Source organism: Cheilinus undulatus, linkage group 9 (assembly GCF_018320785.1).
Source record: "Cheilinus undulatus linkage group 9, ASM1832078v1, whole genome shotgun sequence".
NCBI lineage: Eukaryota > Metazoa > Chordata > Actinopteri > Labriformes > Labridae > Cheilinus > Cheilinus undulatus.
Genome location: NC_054873.1, coordinates 4,407,126 through 4,425,839, shown reverse-complemented (window position 1 = coordinate 4,425,839; position 18,714 = coordinate 4,407,126). Strand labels below are relative to the sequence as shown.

The window sequence follows — 18,714 nt, the reverse complement described above, 5'->3', positions numbered from 1 at the left end:
TCAGATAAATCAAGAACAGAACAAGCTACAAACAAACGTTTTTTCCATGATGAAATAGAGACTTTCTTCTTACATTGGAGCTATTTGGTGTTTTCAGAATCATAATACAAAATATTCTGTGGATCTTGAAAGATGACTCAAAATGGCTAAAAACGCTGGCACAAGCCACTTTCCATTTTATAAAAGGGCTGGCACTCAGTGAGTTCAGGAACACAGCCAGTAGGGCTGGGTATTGCTAAGAACCTCCCGATTCAATTAAATTTCAATTCTTTAGTTTGGGATTCAATTCGATATTGATTTAAATGCTTTGATGTTGATTCAGTAATTAGTAGAAATACACAAATGACCTGTTGAAAATTTTTAGTAATTATTTTCATGCCCATGTGAACATATGTGGTAAGTCACCTCACATTTTTTAGCAATAAAACATTTGAAAATAAAAATTTTCACAAAAATAACTTATTTGTACATAAGGAGTACAAAAAAAAATAAACATGCCAGTTCTGTATAAACACTGAAGTGCATGTAAACTTTAATATTTCTTTCCTCTTGGAAATTGTGATAAACCTCACATAACATGGTTATGGTTGGTTGTTGTTTGGTCGAGTGCTGCCTCCGTCCATACAACGCGAATCTCACGCACAGTGATCCCCACTGGCCAGGAGGTGAATCAATTCAGAGGATTTGCTGAATCGATATTGAATTGAGGGGGGAAATATTGTGATGCATTGATTAATCGATATTTTTACCCACCCCTAACAGCCAGAATATGAGTAAATATACTGAGACAGAATTATAAACTATAAGTGATAATAAGCCAGAGTACTTCCACTGAAAACCCCTTTAGTAAACAGCACAGGGACTAAATAAGACATAGATCACTGGGTGAACAGTGTAAATGGTTTGCAAAGCGGCACTGGTTTAGTCCAGTAGTTGGCGGTAATGAAACTACTGGGGAAAAGCCCAACAGAGGAAGAAGAAGAGAGAGCAGCTCCACTGGTTCACCAGTCTCAATAAAGTTAATAAAATCCAACTATATCAGTGAACCTAAAGCCACATCGATACATTTTCCCCACCAGAAATGTCGCCATCTTTGATTCGGCGACAGTGCACCTAACGGTTAGCTTGCTAGTTAGCCTGCTGGCAAACTTTAGTAAAGACTTCCAGACAGGACAACAGCTTAGCCTCCTGTTTAGCATGTATATAAAACTGGTGCAGCCCTAATGACAAGTAAACAAACAACTTATTTACACCGCAGAAGTATAAACACAAAACAAACTGCCTGGAAAAAAGCATAACAAGCACTAACGTCCGTTTGACGCGAACGTTATGCTAACGTTAAATAACGTAAACCTCCATACCCAAACCCTCACATTTTAGGGTTAGGGTTAGAGCTTCATTTCTGTTTATTTGCAATGGGAATAAAAATAAAACACGCATGTTTTCGAACTAGTCGACCATACTGATAAATTCGGCATTCATAAAGTGTACAGTTGTGCTCGTTATTTGAAAATACTTCGAGTCAGTCGTCGCAGTACAAAGCAGTGTAAAAGCATGATTTTTGTAATAAGGCAGACATTACTGCATCTTATGAGAATGCCGAATTATAATGGGGAATGTACTGATTTGTAACACGATTAACACATCATCTAAGTGGTGTTAAATTGAGGTAAGAAGTAAAGTAATCCTGAATATGTGGATTTTAAATGGGGTCTGGACACACATTCTCTCCCTGACAAATATTGTTTTAGTGGCGCAAGTTATAAAGTTGTAACTAGATAAAGAACATTGGAAGTCAAAACAATCTCGAGCATGTATAATGTAAACAGATACACATTATTTCATGTTTTAAATAAAAGAGGATGAACTTACAGTTGTCGGTGCAGCACGTTTGTTTTCCCTCGTTGGGTTTCGAATTGACGGGCTGCTGTAACGCGCATGCGTGTGGGGACGTCCAGGGCAGCCCCATCTACGTGAAGGCAACCAGTCAAACAAACAATAAATGTATTTAATCACAGCCTGGGGGAATAAAAAGATGCCGCTTACAAAAAGAAAGAGTACAAGGTTAGGTTATTTTAAAAAATGAAATAATGTAAAAATTTAATTTGAAGTTATAAGATAAAAAGTCATAATTATGAGATAAAAGGTTAAAATAATAGTATAAACAGTTAAAATTTTGACTTCTCTCATAATCATGACTTCATAACTTTCAGTAGTTTTGTTGATCTCATTCAGGGGCGTAGCTAGGGATTTAGGGCCTCTAGAAAGAATATTACACAGAGCCCCCCTTAGCCGGCCTGCCAAGCAACAAATGTTGCATCATTTTTACAGATATCACTGAATTTAATGTGTTTTTTAATTATAATTTCCCTACTTATGAGCATTATTTTTACAAAATTTACTGGCATTATTTTGCAGTGCTAGACCACACCATTTGGACATTTTTAAGGAAAGCCCCCAAGTATTGTATTTTACTCTATTTCAGTGATACTCAACGTGTGGCTCTTGAGCCCCATGTGGCTCTGTTGTGATGATTTGTGGCTCTTTTATGTCTTAATTTGAAATATTATTCCCCCAGAAAACCTTAAATAAAGGGAAACTTTGACCTCAGAAACTATCCATTGCAAGTCACATTAATCAGTTTGTTCCCCACACTTTTACAGTTGGCTTTAATTGTCAACATTTAAATTTGTCTGTACATTTTCATTGCCCTTATTTGCATTTTTGGCCACTTTTAATGATTCTTTTACTGCTGTAAGCCCACTCATTTAATCACTTTTGATACAATAATAACACTTAATGCTATGAATAGTAAATAAAATCACAATTTTCACTGTGGGCTTCTCAAGGGCCCCTTCCTACTGTGGGCCCAGGTAATATTTACCCTTTTTCCCCCCTGTGCTACACCCCTGATCTCATTATTATGACTTTCTGTCTCATAATTATGACTTTTTATTGCTTTAATATGACTTTAATCTCAGAAAAAACAGAAGCACCCAAACTTCTTTAAGCTGCTGAAGAAGGACTTAGTCCTAACCCAGGGCTAACAGAAAAGTTGTGAAAGTATCCTCACCAGTGGAATCACGGTGCTATTTGGAAACACCACTCTGGCTGAAGGGAAATCTCTCCAACGGGTCATCAAGAGAGGATTATCAGCACCAGCCTCCCCTCCATGGACGATATTTACACACAGTGCTGCAGGAAGAAAGCATAGAGCATCCCCGGTACAAACACCATCCAGCTCATGCTCTGCTCAGGTGGAAGGATTTGGGGTACAACCTGAGACACCACCGGCCATAGAGTATCTCCACACCAGCTTCTTCCCTTCTGCTGTCAGACTCATTTCACAGGACATTAAAGTGAGGACATATCAAACCCAACACCACCAACTATTAATATTACTTTTTGCATTGCAAAATAGCGACAAAAGCACAGGGTAAAAAATACAGTACTTCACATTTTTTCCAATGGTGTGTACCAACATTGTTTAGTGGGCCATTTTTTTTTTTTTTACCAAAAACTCACCAAATTCCATGAAGAAACTTTACCCATCTCTTACAGTAGCCTTGCTTCCTGGCCGGTATAACCAGCGAGCCATTCTTAAAGGAGCAATGCTCACTAAAAACACTTGAGACTAATGTAATTACTACTGCTAGGTATACAGCCCAACTTCAAAAACACTGAAATATCCCTTTAAGCTGATACCTTCCTGGTTCCTCACAAAACATTACCTCAGTACTGTAACAAAGCCTTCCTTGCCCTTTGAGTGGACTCTCCACAGGTTCTCTCCACTCCATGTGCAGTATAGCTTTCTGACAGCAGCTGGAGTCTGTCGAGGAGATGAGGTGTGAAACTGATGTGATGAGGGGAACCTGCCAGAGTCCAATCTGACTCCAGTCTCTGAGAGTGACACTTCTAGCCTCTATGATTGGTGTGTGTGTTTTTTTTCTTTTTTTGCAGAAATCAGTCCTGTCAGGAGTCAAAATAAGGTGAGCTGCTGTGGTGCAGATGCTGCTGGCATTGCAAACCCAGCCTGAGAGAGTCTAGGTCCTTTTCAGGACAGATCATCTGCTCTGAGGTGACACACATCGGGGTAAATCTGGGCGTGATCTACCTCAGCTTCTTTATCAGTTCCTTCAGGCTTAAAGAGGTAATTGAGGTTCAGACTGCATAGATCAATGTTACTCAACCCTGCTCAACCGAAGAGCCAAATAGTTAAAAATACCTTTGCAAGAGCCACAATCTAAGTGGTGAAAAGTGGCAAAAATGGTTGAAGTAGCATTAAAAATAAAGGTGGCAAAAATGGTCAAAAAGCAGCAAAAATGTGTAAAAAGGGGCAAAATAGGGAGAAAAGTGGACAAAGGGTCAGAAAGCAGCAAAAATGGGCGAGAAGTGACAAAAAATGAGTTATAGGTGGCAAAAAATGGTCCAAAAGTGGCAAAAATGTGGCAAAAAATGAGTGGAAATTGACTAAATTGAGCAAAAAGCAGTAAAGAGTGGCAAAAATAGCAAAAAATAGGAAACTAGTGGTATTTCATAGCAAAAGGTAGCTTAAATGGGCAAAAAATTGTGAAAAGGGCCAACAATGGGGTAAAAATGGCAAAAGCAAGTAGCAAAAATGGCCAAAAATGGAGAAAAGTGGACAAAGGGTCAGAAAGCAGCAAAAATGGGTGAGAAATGACAAACAAATGAGTAACAAGAGGCAAAAACGGTCCAAAAGTGGCAAAAAAAAGTGGAAATTGACAAAAAAATGGGCAAAAAGCAGTCAAGAGTGGCAAAAATAGGAAACAAGGGCTATTTTATGGCAAAAGGTACATTAACTGGGCGAAAAGTAGAAAAAAGAAAAAAATTGATACAAGTGGCAAAAATTGGTAAAAAAAAGTTGGAAAAAAGTTGCAACAATGGGCAAAAAATAGGAAACAAGTAGTTTCCTATTTAGCTCTAAGGGGCAAAAAGTGGCAAAAAAGGGCAAAAACATTTCCCTGTTACGTTTTCTGGGGGAATAATATTTAAAATTAAGACATAAAAGAGCCACAAATAATCACAAAAGAGCCACGTGTGACTCCAGAGCCACATGCTGAGTATCACTGGCATAGGTGAACAGTAATCCTGCTGCGTAGCTATGTTTAATAACCAATAGCAGTACTTTAAAGTTCATCAGTCGTGATGAAATTTCAATTCAAAGTCTGTTTTTAGACAAACAGCTTCAAGCGATCATGCTCTGCCTTCCTCCAGAACAGTTTGGAAACTCCTCCTGGACTCTGAACCATGAATTTATTACAAAGAGGTACCAAATCTAAAAAGTGCACTTCTTTAGTCCTGTGAAATGTGCAGTCTGGTGAGTAAACACTCAAAGTTTCTTGCTTTTGGGTTCTCTTCCCTTAACTGTCTACTGATTTTATGTTATTATTTCTCCTATCAGCCCTAGCCACACGTTTCTGTCCAGCCAATTGTCTTAACAGCAGGTGTCCAGCCTTCTTTCTGTGGCTCTCCCCTCATTAGAATCAAAGAGAAGCTGAGTCCAGCTCCACCACCAGGACCCCAACTGTTCTTTATCATAATTTCATTTATAAGGTCTTTCTGTAAATCACTTCAGGTAAAGGGAGCAGCAAATTTAAACGCATTTTTTCACAGTTCAGCTCTGATGCCTAGGGTGATAAAAAATGTTGAGACTGAAGATTATAAGTTCTTCTGACTGATGTAGGTCAGAAGGAAGGAAGGAATCTGGGTTAATGTTTACCACTTTTAATCAGTTTTGCTCACTTTGTGTGCATCACTTTAGCCACCGTTTAACCTTTCATCACTCTTGCACACTATTGAACCAATTTCTGCTATTTTTAAAGCACTTTCACAACAACATCTTGCCAATTTCTTCTTCTTTAAGTGATTTTTGTCACTTCTAAACCAATGCTTAACACTTTCCACCTATTGTTGCCAGTGTTGATCCAATATTGCCACTATTAACCCCTTTTCACTACTTTTACACCCATTTTCTGCCATTTTAACCAAATTTGATTATGTTTTCCTATGTTTTGCCAGTTTAAACACGTTTTCCAACTTTCTATTCCCATTTCACCACCCTTTACACCCATTTTTACCAATTAAAACCCATTCTGTCACTTTTTAATTTAATGTCACCACCTTTTCCACCAATTTCTTCCTCTTTTAAGCTAACATTGCCACTGTAAAAACCTTTATACCACTTTTCACTCCCATTCTTGCACTTTGAACCAATTTCTGCGACTTTTTAATCAAATTTTACCATATTTCTTACACATTTCTTCCTCTTTTAAATGATTCCTCCCTTTCAAACGAATTCCTGCCACTTTCTGCCTATTGTTACCTCTGTTGATGCAATATTGCCACTATTAACGCCAGTTCTTTGACCATTTTAACCAAATTTTCACTGTGTTTAGCCAGTTTAAACACTTTTTATTCCCAATTTATCACCTTTTCCACCAGTGTTTTTCCACTGGTAAATCCTTTTACCACTTTTTACACCCATACTTGCCACGTTCATGCATTTCTGTTTCTTTTGAATCCCATTTCAGCCATTGTTAAACCGTTAGAATTCTTTTTTCAAGAAAAGGGATTTAGATATTTAAGAAAATTTTATACTATAGCACAAATGAATATATAACATTTATTGCTTTGATAAGAGAGGTTATTGTTCAGCTCACTTAAATTTTGATAAACTGTGTCATTTCTTCTCGTGCACGGCAGCGCTGGCGGGAAGGCATTGTAATTATCACATTCAGAGAAAAACTGTCACACAGACACCATACTTTGCTACTGCAGTGAGTCATTTGGTTCTTCTTTGGTGCTCTTAAAATGGTAGCCTGTGCATGACGTGTTTTTGACAGCGAAGAATTGACTTCCGGTTTGAAGCACTTAGCAGATAAATATGGAGCTAAACCAAATGCTATTAACAATGCAAAGCAGATGGATGTGCCTGTTTCTGTGTTTCTCACTGGTGAATCCATCTTGCAAAGCTCGTGTCTGAATAGTTTGGGCCCGGTTAGAAAGTGGCAGGACCAATCAGTGACGAGGGGCAGTACTTTCGGGCACGGTGGAGTCATTCACACATCCATCTGGCATGTCAGGTTAACTCTTTGCACTTCGAATAGCACTCTGTAAGATGCACTTTTAACCATACACTTTATTCAGCACAGTTTGCATGAATCTTGTTATTGCATGGTTGCACAGTGGGGGTGTTGATGTTTTGTCTTTTTAGACAGGGGTCTACGGATGTAAATAAGCAGTTCTGCTAACCCTGGCATGTTTACATTTGTCTTTTATAACTATGTTCATGAATGTTCTTAGTCCCTTTTAAAATGAATATAATAATATTAGTCAGAATTTTGCCTCTCTGGGTCTTCTTTCTTGTTAAACAATGACTTTATTTCATTCAAAAACAACAGTAATCCTGGCTCAAACACGTGTAGGTGGTAACAGAGATCATGAAGTGAAAACTTGCCTGCAGGGTTGAATCCCTGAGTATGTGATGCCAAGCAAAAGCTACTGAATATGGTTAATAACTTCAGCATGGAACTGAGTTCCTTGCCGCATTGCTGAAGTTCCATACTGCACCATAAATGACTAAAGAGATTATATATATATATGCGTGTGTGTGCAGGCAGGAGTGACTTGCATTTTCTTTGTGTGGAAACTTCCAAAATCAAAATGACTCCTGAGTTTTTAAAGTTTAAAAACCAAGCTTCAGTTATAAAAGATTCTTAAAGTCAAAAATACATCATTCAAGGGGAACATGTCTAAGAGAACATTTTTTAACCTCCAGGCTGTGGATGTAATGTTCAGACTGATAACCTCAGCAGCCCCAGTCAGTCATGTGACCCTCGCCCTGCAGGTCTGCATCTGTTTACCCAGACTAGACCAGCTAAACAGTGACTATATTCAATCTGTCGAGTAATTACTTCAATATCTTAGCAAGCATAAATCTGGGTTGATCAGCGTTATGTAGCACAGGGCAGAAACAACAGCCTCCCTGTCATCAAACAGCAGCTCCGCTCTGAGCGATCAGCGGTGTCATATTCATGTTACATTAAAGATGGAAACCTCCGAAGCTTTTACAACCAGATTACTGACTGTTTAATTAAATTGAAAAATGCCAAACACTCAGCAAGCCTGTGATAGAGAGCATAATTCTGCTGCCGTATTAGCAGGAGGCTCATTTCTCAGCACTAATGAGTTTCTCCTGCAGTGACACATCACAGGAGCCGGCCTGAGGTTCTGTTCCTGTTTTATGTTTCCAATCAAGCGTCCTCCTCAGTGAAGAATATCGCCAATAAACCTCATACATGAAGATGTCCTCCAGATGCAAAATAACAACTTCTATGTTGTTCTTTGTGTCCCTGGTGCTAGCCTGGAGGAGAGTGGTCATAAGTGGACCTGATAGATCGAGTTCTCACTGACCGCACACTGTGGCTGCCTCCAGACCCCAGCACCAGGCTGCACCAGCTTCCACTGAATCCAGATTTAGCTCAGGATGGAGTTTTCTAACATTTAAGGTGTCGGCCACCTGACCATTACACCAACAAGGACTGTAAATCCATGTTGGATTTATTTAGAGTTGGCCCCTATTTTGCAGTGATAACAGCCTCCACTCTTCTGGAAGGCTCCCACAAGATTTTGAAGTGTTTCTGTGGGAATTTGAGCCCATTCATTCTGCAGAGCATTTATGAGATCAGGCACTGATGCTGGACCAGAAGGCCTGGCTCACAATCTCCATTCCAGTTCATCTCAAAAGTGCTTGATGAGGTTGAGGTCAGAGCTCTGTGTCTCTTCGCTGTTTTGCACAGGCTTGCACATCTCTGCAATTTTACTCCGTTCTTTGCTAAATTGCTCCAGCTGTCAGGTTGCACAGGGATCAGGTGTGAACAGCCCCTTTCAGGTCCAGACACAAATCCTCTATTGGATGGAGGTCTGGGCTTTGACTTGTCCACTCCTTGTTGTATTTAAATGATTTCTGTGTAACTTTCCAGCTCATTATCTCATTTGCTGCATTCATTTTACCCTCTACCTTTACAAGCCTTCTAGGGCCAGCTGCTGAGAAGCATCCCTACAGCATGATGCTGCCACCACGGTGCTTCACATTGGGGATGGTGTGTTTGCAGTGTTTGGTGTATCCATCCCCTGACTTCTACTTTTCAATAATATTTTCTCTGAGTTTCTTGGAGTGTTCTTTTGTCTCCATGGTGTAAAGGTAGCCAGGAATACTGATTACCCAGTGACTGGACCATCCACACATAGGTGTCTTTAAACTACAATCACTTAAGAAACATTGTGAGACTACTAGCACCAATTAGCTGGACCTTTAGGTCAGTCACTTTAAAGGGGGTGAATATTCATGCAGTCACTTATCTCAGGGGTTCTCAACCTTTTTAGCCTGCGACCCCCAAAATAAAGATGCCAATGACCGGGGTCCCCCACTGCACCTGAAGGTGGTTGAACACAGCCATGCATATTCAAGAATAGTCATGTGCAGATAAGGCCAACCATGAGCATGAGGAGCCCAGCCAAACTGGGGGCCAGCAAAACCATAGTCCGTTATAAAGTTAAGCTGTGGTATTTTATATTTAACCTGAATAAAAACCACTCTTATCAAAGAAACACATTTTATTTCATTTGTGTAGTAAGTATCCCTCTTAAAAATGTTAATCCTTTGGATAAAAACAGAATTAAAATACATTAACAATAGATAAAATGGGTTAATAATGGCAAAAAATGGTGGGAAAAGTGGTGAAATTAGATTTTAAAAGCAGAAACGGGTTGGAAATGGCAAAAATTAATTAATTAAAGTGGTAAAAATGTGCATATTAAGTGGTTAAAGGGGATTCAAAAGTGGCTGAAATGGCATTAAAGTGGCAAAAAATAGGTGGAAATTTGGTCAAATGGGATGAAAATTGATATAAACAGGCTTAAAAAGTAGTAATAGGGGTTAAAAGTGGCAATAATGTGTCAACAAACCAACAATAGGCAGAGAGTTGCAAGATTTGGTTTAGTGGCAAAAACAGGCAGAAAAAAAGTGGTGGAAAGGGTTTAAAATGGAAAAAATGGGTTTAAGTTGCAATAGTGTGTTAAAATAGGTGGAAAAAGTGATGAGAAGAGGTTAAAATTTGGCAAAATTGGTGTAAATGGCAACAGTGTAATTCAAAAATGTGCTTAGTTTTTTTAAGGGCATCTGGAGACGCCCTCTCATTCTCTCACGACCCCCATGGTGTCCCTACCCCAACTTTGAGAACCCCTGACTTATCTTACATGACATATTTTTATTAAATTGACGTTTCTTTGTAGAAATCTGTTTTCACTTTGACATAAAATACTTCTTCTTGTTAAAAAAGCCAAATTATATTGACATGATTGATTGATAAAGTCAATAAAAGGGTAAAACATCCAAGGGGGTGAATACTTTTTATAGGCGCTGTACTTGCAATATCTCAAAGATCTACAGGTTGTTTACCCCGTCTTAAATAGTACATCTGGTTCCTAGTTGGAGCAGGACTAGTCAGAAGGGAGGGGCCCTACTGCTAAAGGGGGGCTATGAAGGCCAACCATAACCTTTCTATTTTAACATAAGCAGGCAGAGCCAGATTTATAATAAATTCCCCTCTTTTAAAAATGTACGAGCTGCACTGTGGGTTTGCCACACATGACCCTATTTAGACTAGCTATGTGGAAAACACTGTAAAGCACTAGCAGATGGTGTGAGTGTGATTTTTTTCCTAAATAGCCAGACATGAATTTGTTGCAGCAGGAGAGAGAATTTAAAAAGATTATGCACATGCATTAACATGAATAAATCAGATTTAGGAAGGGGCCAAGACATTTCTGTGGGTGGGCCAGAGTAGGAGGAAAGTCCTCTGTAAAAGTTGAACTTCTACTGACTGTCTGGTGTCAGCAGTGTGTTCTCAGTGATCGACTACAGCCTTTAGAGATACTGCATGATGACCTTTGTTTGCACTCCTGTTCTTTGTTTGCATGAGTGAAGATAATTTCACCAGTTCAGTATTGAGAACTGTTACATAATCTTAGATTTTAGGAGGAGATTTCAACACTCAGTGTCACTGTTGTTACTTCATAAAGCTGTAGGCTTTAATATTTTGGCCATATTCTACTAACATTTTTGATTTTGTTTGTGCATTCACACTGGTTCTGGCTCTAGAAGAGAAAATGATTTTCAAAGTAGGGTTAACGATAGAAATTGTGTTCCATAACCAAAACGCCCAAAAACACGGACAGTCCTGAGTCGTTAAGAACCACCTAGCTAAGAAACACACATAATCTGCAGTTATTAATCATTCTAATTCCATTAGCAGCTACTATTATGCATTTAATTGTGTTATTCATATTTGACAGTTTGGGATCCCCCTGCCCTGTGCATACAAGGAAAGTCCGAGGCAGGGAGAGCAGCAACAAAAACCCAAACCAGAGCAGGCATCACTGACAACTGAATGACACTGATTAAGTCAGGTGTAGCATGATGGAGGAGCTGGGGTGGAGGAAGGTTGCAAAAGCAAGTTGCAGTTGGAACAGGTCTTGTCAGGCCAGGTTAAATATGGTGGTATGAGTGCTTTAAGCCAATAGGAAGCTCAGCTGGCATACAGCTGATGAGGACGTCTGCTGCATTTGTTTTCTTTACAGCAAGGATAGCAATGTCTTATTAGGAAGCTGAAATGGAACAACACAAAAACTGTGCAGCGGGAGCTTCATGAATGGGTTTCCATGGCCGAGCAGCTGCATGCACGCCTCACATCATCAAGTCTAATAGCAAGCGTCAGATGTGTTAGTGTAAAGCACACCGACACTGGACTGTGGAGTAGTGGAAACGTGTTGTTTGGTGCGATGAATCATGCTGAGAGAACGTTTCGGACAATGCTATGCTTCCAACTGTGGCAACAGTTTGGGAAAGGTCCTTTTTATTCCAACATGACCGTGCCCCTGTGCACATATCAAAGACTTTAAAGACACAGTTTGATGAGTTCAGGCCTTTACAGAGGCTGAGCACCTTTGGGATGAACTGGAACAGAGATTGTGATCCAGGCCTCTTCATCCAACATCAGTTGGTGCTTTTGTGAGTATCATTGGCTCGCAACCTGGGGTCCGGGACCCCCCAGGGGGGTGTCAAAGAGCTTAGTGGGGGTGTGAGGCTTTGGCTTTTTCCACAAGGAGATGAGAATGATCTATTTATCGTTTTGTTTTGAAAATGACTAAAAGCTGTGCTATATATGCCGAGCCTGTAAGTGGCGCTGTAATGCTGCCACGCTAACCCACCAAAAGAGAGAAGAAGGTTAAAGAAAACTGCCACAAACTTTCTCCTGGTTCTCCTTCTGGTTGTTCTCCGCGGTGGATTTTAGAACATGTGGTGTATGTTGTTCCTCAGTGGTGGTGAAGGAGCATCAGATTTTTCTGTAGAAGCTATAATACCCTCAGTAGCATCTGCAGCACGAACACAACCATCCACCATTGTTGTTTTGGTTTGGCATGCGCATGCGGCTTAAGTGAGCGTAATCGTTTCAAGAAAGATACGTTGGCTGTCCACATGGGAACAAAGCGGTAAGGGTCTACAGATTCAAAAGTAGCGTTAACGGCCTCCAAAAATGCCATTTTTGTGCGGATGAAACGCTGATATGACAAAAAAATTTAGCGTACACTCCTGAATTAGTCTCTGTGTGGATGGGGCCCTTGTCTTCTCTGAGGCTACCAAAATTAGATTTTCAAATATCGACTATAAGCCATCATAAAGCAGTTATTAAGTACTTTATAAAAAGGTCTTTTGGTAAGAAAAGCACGAACAGGCCTTTTTAGGGTTCTATCAGTGAAACAATTAAAATCCATGTTGATTTTTGGCGCCAGTGATTTACTTTATCTTCTCTCTTGGGTCCTGGGGTGTAGGTGTGTGTGTGTGTGGGTGTGTGTGGGTGTGTGTGTGTGTGTGTGTGTGTGTGGGGGTGGGGGGGGGGGCTGTTCTGCTTTTCTTAGGTACATGTAAGGGGGGGACTCCATGGAAAAATGGTTTGTGAACACTAGTCTATAAAGTGTATGTGTAACAGGGCTGGGCAATTAATCGCAAATAAGATTAAATCACAATATGGCCTGCTGCAATTTTCAAATCACAGAAGTTGCAATATTTCTTGAAAAAATACCAGTTTAATAAATACATTTCTTGCAGTGGCAGAGATTCTATGCACATTATGCCAGCAGTCAAGTGTCAAATTTTTATAATGGTTTACAAAAATCCTCCTTTTTGTGTTTTATGTATGTTTTTCTTAATCAAAATGAGGGACATAAAAATGATAATGCCCTTAAAAAAAGCAAATGACATCACATTTGCAATATGAGCAAAAATAGTTATTCCCATTCTATCTAAAACTGACGAAGCCTAGCGTTACTTCACGAACGTCACACCCCAGCTGTGATCAGTTGGTAGCCAGCCTCACCTCCTCCATCCCAGCTGCCTCCTTTATTGCTTAAAGCTTGTTGCACACCCATTTTCAGATGAATGCTACTATGGGTTAATTGCTTTGGAAATCATTTAATTGTTTTCAATACACATGGTCTTATTTATGGAACTATTTATTGCTGGAATTTGTTGAAAAATACAGAAGATTAACCCAAAAATCATCGTATATTAAATCACAATATCTGGGAACAAAAATCACAATTTGACTATTTCTGTAAATCATTCAGCCCTAATGTGTAAGCATGTGAAAAGTCAAGTCAGTTAACACTAGCGTAAGTTTGGTTCTGTCCAGTAACTACATGCTTCTCTATGTAAAAATAAGTTAAACCACTTTTGGAGTCTCCCTGGTGTGACGACATCTGCAAAGAACCCATTTCCTGCTCTTGGCCCGTAGTGTGCATTCAATAAGTACATCTTAATTTCATTACCTATGCCAGTTGAATCTTCCTTAATTCTTGCTCCAATAAAGAGAATACTTTGTTGTAATAGCTGACATTTTTGCAGTTTTTGCCTTGGAGGCAAACACTGTTGGAAAGTTTTATGAGTTAAGGGCAGCATTTCTTTGCTTGTTAAGTTTAGATAAATGAAGCACCTGTAGAATACACAAAGCAAGGTTTAAATAGACTACACCGAGACTGAAAGTGTAGCACGATGCACAGTCTTGAGTGCGTATTTCCTTGTTTTCCACTGGCCTGCTGTCAGTTTAATGAATGTTGTGAGCACAGATCTGAGGGTTCAGGTTGTGTTTCCGTCAGGACCCTCATCTCTCCGTCTGCAGAAACATTGTCTAGCAGCTGCACTCCTCAGGGCCTCAAACTCTCAGAGATGATGGAGCTCATCTGTGGCCGGACAGGACGAGTAAATCAGCTCCTCTTCTTCAGCTCCTTCCTCTCCCTGAGGCTGCTGGGAGCTTGGTGTCAGGATTTATGGACTTATTTTTCTGTCGTCTGTGTTACTGCTTGGAGTGTTGCACCTAAACCTACCCAGCATGCACCAGGCCACCTGGTTATTTCTAGGAGTATTTATGAGCCACTAAAGCTGCTGTCACATTCATTTTTTAGACATGTCTTAATGAGATATTGGACACTCATTAACGGACCATCTACATGTGAAATAAATGAATAAGTTAGGCTAAAAGCAGTCAAGAAGGGCAAAATAAGGAAAAAAAAATAGGAAACAAGTAGTATTTAATGGCAAAAGGTAGCTTAAATTGGTGAGAAGTGGAAAAAAATGGAAAAAAGTAGCAAATATTGTCAAAAAGTGGCAAGAAAATAAGAGAAAAATGACTAAAATGGGCAAAAGGCAGTCAAGAGTGGCAAAAATTGGCCAAAAAAATAGGAAACAAGTAGTATTTAATGACAATAAGCAGCTTAAATGGGAGAGAAGTGGGGAAAAAGGGCAAAAATGGGATGAAAGTGGCTAAAAGAAGTTGCAAAAATGGGCTAGAAAGAGGAAACAAGGGGTATTTAATGACAATAAGCAGCTTAAATGGGAGAGAAGTGGAGAAAAAAATAGAAAAAGAAGTAGCAAAAACTGTCCAACATTGGCAAAACAACAAGAATAGCAACTTAAATTGGCAAAAAGAAGTCAAGAGTGCCAAAATAGGGCAAAAAAGAGGAAACAAGTGATATTTAATGGCAAAAGGTATCTTAAATGGGAAAGTGGGAAAAAATGGAACAAAGTAGCAAAAAAAACTGTCCAAAAGTGGCAAAAAAAAAAAACAAAACAAAAGAAAAATGACTAAAACTGGCATAAAGCAGTCAAGGGTAGCAAAATAGGGCAAAAAGAGGAAACAAGTCGTATTTAATGGCAAAAGGTAGCTTAAAAAGTGTGAAGTGGGGAAAGAGGGGCAAAAACGTGGTAAAAAAAATGGGATAAAAGTGACAAAAATGGGAAAAAAGTGGCAAAAAGAAGTGGCAAAAAAATAGGAAACAAGGGGTACTTAATGGCAAAAGGCAGCTTAATTAGATGAAAAATGGCATAAATTGTGAAAAAGTGCAAAACTGGGATAAATGTGGCAAAAATTGGATAAGTGGGACAGTTAAGTTTGACAATTAAAGCCTTCTGTATTAGTCTGGGAAACAAGCCGATTAATGTGATTAATTTCAGGGGTTAAATTTTCCCTTTTCTACGTTCTTCTGGAGGAATATTTCCAATTAAGATGTAAAAGAGCCACAAATAATCACAAAACAGAGCCACACATTGAGTATCACTGGTTTAAAGCTAATCTTCATCAGTAAATAAAGTTACCTCTGAGAGCACCGAGCTGTTTGAGGACTTCTTGTTCCCCTCCTTTGTTCTGTGATGTGTTTAAAAGTGTAAAGCTCTGAAAGTCTGCAGAGTTTGAACTTTTGTATCACGCCTTTTCATTCCCCACACAACTATGTCTGTCACTTTTCATTTGTACACCTGAGAGAGACAACGGGGATGCTTTCAAGGACGGGCTGGATCTCTGCTCTATTATCTCCATGAGTGGAGCCAAGGGTGTCGAGACTACAAAGACTTCTAAAAGACATTGAGCTGCTGGAGACAGCCATTCACTCAGAAACACTTTGACTTCAGCCTTGGGAGGGCTACACAACGAGCTCTTTCAGAGCACATTAGACAAACAGGAGAGTCAGGGTAAGTGTGCATTCATTTAGTCTTATGACAGGGACGTGAAACGTTTGCATACAAGGAAATCTGAAACTTCTAAAACATCATCAAAGTTTGTTGTTTCCTGTTTTTACAGCATAAAGTTCCACAAAGCTCCTGCTGCACAGTTTTTATGCTAACATTAATGCCAGTGGAAGTTCAGAAGTCTTCAGCTATGAAATCATAAGTGTCTTCAGCTTCGTGGCTGTTGTTCCTAAATGCTTCCACTTTTCAATATCACTCACAGTCGACTGTGGAATATCCAGCATGGATGAAATTTCAGGACCCATCACATTATGACCCAAGCCCCCTCCTCAGAGTTGGCTGGTCCCTTTCTTGTTGTGGTTTATTGTGCACATCCTGGCTAACACTTCCCTCATTCTGGAGCCAAAAAGAGTGTGAAGATACAACTGTGTTCTGATGTTGTAATTATTAATCATGCTAATTTTAAACTGCTTTCACCTCCTTTTTTAATCCAATATTGTAACTTCTAACCAATTTTTGCAGCTGCTTTCACCCATGTTTGCCAGTTTTTATACTGCTTTTTGCCACTTTTGCCTGTATATGATTTTTTTCTGTTTGCACCTTTTGGCCTATATTGCTGACTTTTGTAAAATTTTTGCCCTTTTTCACTTTTTTTTTTTTTTTTTTTACTTTTGTCAGTTTTTGACCCCCCCCCCCCCATTTTACCACTTCTAACCCGTTTTTGCCACTTTCTGAGATGAATGTTTTTGGGCCTTTTTTTCTCCTTGACCACTTTCTTCCTGCCACCTTACCTCATTCTTGCCACTTCCCACTTTGATCACTTTATGCCACTTTTAGACCATTGCTGCCCCTTCTTATACTATTTTTGGCCACTTTTGACCCATATCTGGCCACTTTTGTTCAGATTTCTGATTGTTTTGACACTTTTTTGATTCTTTTGACCACTTTTTTCTGCCACCTTACCCCATCCTTTCCACTTTCACCCATTTTTCCCACCTGTTGCCACTTTTAATCACTTTATTGCACTTTTTGCCTATTTCTGCCCCTCCTTTCATGTCTTTTTGCCACTTTTGTCAGATTTCTGATTGTTTTGCCCTCTTTTTGTCTGCCACCTTACCCCATTCTTGCCACTTTTCACCCATTTTTGCCACTTTTGGTCAGATTTCTGATTGTTTTGCCACTCTTTGCCCCTTTTGACCATTTTTTTTCTGCCACCTTACCCCATTTTTGAGACTTTTCACCCATTTTTGCCACCTGTTGCCACTTTGAATCAATAAATGCCACTTTGTTTTCCCTTTTCAACTTCTTGTCGCCTTTTTTGCCACTTTTAACCCATTTTTTGCCACATTTGGCCAGATTTTAGATTTCTTTTTTTGCCTTTATAATTTCCCTCCTCTGACCACTTTTTTCCTGCAACCCTGCCCCATTCTGTCCACTTTTTTCTGCCACTTCTTGCCCATTTCCGCCTGTTCTGTTTTTTGTCTTTTTTGCCACTTTTGTTAGATTTCTGATTGTTTTGCCACCTTTTCTGCCCCTTTTGACCAATTTTTTTCTGCAACCTTACCCCATTCTTACTGCTTTTCACCCAATTTTGCCACCTTTAATCAATAAATGCCACTTTTTTCCCATTTCTGCAACTTCTTGTTGCCTTTTTTGCCACTTTCAACTCACATACTCACTTTTTTATTTAACCAATTGTTGCCATTTTTCATGCATTTTTTGGTCTTACCAAATATTCTATTCTTTTCCAAATACGTTGTCTCAGTTTTCTTCTGTTTTATGCATCCTGACATTTGTGCACATCATGACGTAGCTATAAAGTCTAACATTACTTTCTTAATCTTTTAGTTCGGTCTGCCCATGCATATTGTCAACATTACGTTTAAAAAGGTAATTCTGCTTTTAAAAAAGAGGTTAACATTTTGAAAATCATAGTACTGTAACACAGCATGAATAAATAAATAAAAGGTATTTTTAGTTGCCTTGATAAGTGCGGATATTATACAGGTTAAGAATAAATATTATCAAAGCTTGAGTTTAAAATGGACCAGGATTTTGCTAACCTCCATGGACCCCTAGTTTGGCTGGCCCCAGAGAGCTCTCCCGTTTATCTCCTTTTATTTGCAGCCTTGGGACCGCGCTGGGCCACCAGCATCAGTTGCTCAGGACGAGGCCACGTTCAGGTTGGTGGTTATAGTACATATATATATATATAGTTACAGAAACTGTGTCTGAAAAGTTTTCTTCATGTTAAACGCTCAGTCACGACTGACATCCATCAGGAAAATGAGTCTGGGAAACTGAACTTGGGTTAATTGATTGCAAAATTAATACCTAAGTTAAAAGCGAAATTGCAAATAACTTTTATGAAGTTAATTGCCGCGGGCCAAGAGTGAGAGAGAGAGAGAGAGACGTCGGCGGTGGATCATTTCCTTGATCAATGATAATGTGAAGGAGCACGTTTGGAGCTTGATAACAGCACAACAGTGAGGAATGAGTGTTTGGATCATTACAGACAGAAGGCATCAGGGACGATCTCAGAGCCAATCAATCAGACAGAAACAACCGCACAGGAATATTAAGTGTGAAAATGTTTGAGGAGAAGAATGTTCACA

General features: G+C 39.4%; 1 protein-coding gene across 2 annotated transcripts in view; it reads right to left on the bottom strand.

Annotated features, from left to right (window-relative positions):
* The window catches only part of pot1 (protection of telomeres 1 homolog), a 140,242-nt gene extending 137,109 nt beyond the window's left edge, over window positions 1-3,133 (bottom strand). For both annotated transcript variants that reach the window (XM_041794630.1, XM_041794628.1), the window contains exons 1-2: window positions 3,074-3,133; window positions 1,873-1,969 (exon numbers count right to left, since the gene is read on the bottom strand). The gene's annotated coding sequence lies outside the window, so the exon portion shown is untranslated. The remainder of the gene's footprint in view (window positions 1-1,872; window positions 1,970-3,073) is intronic.
* Window positions 3,134-18,714: the final 15,581 nt, after the last annotated feature.